The sequence below is a fragment of the Trichechus manatus genome, unplaced genomic scaffold (genome assembly GCF_000243295.1).
Source record: "Trichechus manatus latirostris isolate Lorelei unplaced genomic scaffold, TriManLat1.0 scaffold00063, whole genome shotgun sequence".
Taxonomy (NCBI): domain Eukaryota; kingdom Metazoa; phylum Chordata; class Mammalia; order Sirenia; family Trichechidae; genus Trichechus; species Trichechus manatus.
The window spans coordinates 5,331,475-5,333,257 of record NW_004443999.1 but is presented as its reverse complement, the minus strand read 5'-3'; positions in this window follow the sequence as shown (position 1 = coordinate 5,333,257).

Sequence of the window (1,783 nt, the reverse complement as noted above, 5' to 3'; positions counted from 1 at the left end):
TCTAAATTTCTTGGCATAGACCAGTGAGTACTTCCAGCGCTGCACCCGTCTGTTGAAACATCTCATTTGGTATTCCATCAATTCCTGGAGACTTGTTTTCCGCCAATGCCTTCAGTGCAGCTTGGACTTCTTCCTGCAGTACCATCGGTTCCTGATCATATGCTACCTGTTGAAAGGGTTGAACATCGACCAATTCTTTTTGGTATAATGACTCTGTATTCTTTTTATCTTCTTTTAATGCTTCCTGCGTCGTTTAATATTTTCCTCATAGAATCCTTCACTATTGCAACTCGAGGCTTGAATTTTTCCTTGAGTTCTTTCAGCTTGAGAAATGCTGAGCATGTTCTTTGCTTTTGATTTTCTATCTCCAGGTCTTTGAACATGTCATTATAATAATTCACTTTGTCTTCTTGAGCTGCCCTTTGAAATCTTCTATTCAGTTCTTCTACTTCATCGTTTCTTCCTTTTGCTTTAGCTATTCTACATTCAAGAACAAGTTTCAGAGTCTCTTCTAACATCCATTTTGGTCTTTTCTTTCTTTTCTGTCTTTTTAATGACTTCTTGCTTTCTTCATGTATGATGTCCTTGATGTCATTCCACAACTGATCTGGTCTTCAGTCATTAGTGTTCAATGCATCGGATCTATTCTTGAGACGGTCTCTAAATTCAGGGGGGATATACTCAAGATTGTACTTTGGCTTTCATTGACTTGTTGTAATTTTCTTCAGTTTCAACCTGAACTTGAATGTGAGCAATTGATGGTCTGTTCTGCAGTCGGCCCTTGGCCTTGTTTTGACTGATGATATTGAGCTTTTTCATCGTCTTTTTCCACAGATGTAGTTGATTTGATTCCTGTGTATTCCATCTGGCAAGGTCAATGTATATAATCACTGTTTATGTTGATGAAAAAAGGTATTTGCAATGAAGGAGTCATTTGTCTTCCAAAATTCTATCATGCAATCTCTGGCATCGTTTCTATCACTAAGGCCATATTTTCCAACTACTGACACGTCTTTGTTTCCAGCTTTCACATTCCAATCACCAGTAATTATCAATGCATCCTGATTGCGTGTTCCATCAATTTCAGACTGCAGAAACTGGTAAAAATCTTCAATTTCTTCATCTTTGGCCTTAGTGGTTGGTTGGTAAACATTGATATCCTAGGCATTAGTGAGCTGAAATGGACTGGTATTGGCCATTTTGAATTGTACAATCATATGGTCTTCTATGCTGGGAAAGGGAACTTGAAGAAGAATGGCGTTGCATTCATTGTCAAACCCCTAGGATAGCATACAAAGCCATTACCTGGGCTTCTACTTGTCAATCAAGCCTCATCTCAGACCACCTCTGCAGTCACCCTCTTGTTCCAGTCAAAATTGCAGCTCTTTAAAGCAGAGGTTCTTAGGAGTTCCAGGATGGTGCAAACCATTAACAAGCTCGGCTGTGACTGGAAAGGTTGGAGGTTCCGGTTCACCCAGAGGTGCCTGAGAAGAAAGGCCTGGAGATCTACTTCTGAAAAATCAGCCACTGAAAACCTGTTGGGGCATAGTTCTGCTGAGACACACATGGGGTCACCAGGAGTTGAAATTGACTCAACAGCAACTGGTTTTTAAAGCAGAAGTTCTTAGCAAAGGGTTTGTATTAAAATTACCTAGGAAGGATTTTGAAAACTATGCAAGCATCACCCCTGTTTTAAAAGATTCTTATTTAGTAGGTTTGGGGATACTGGGATAGAACTCTGTCTTTTAAAAAGCTCACAAGCCATTATGATTATAAACTATTG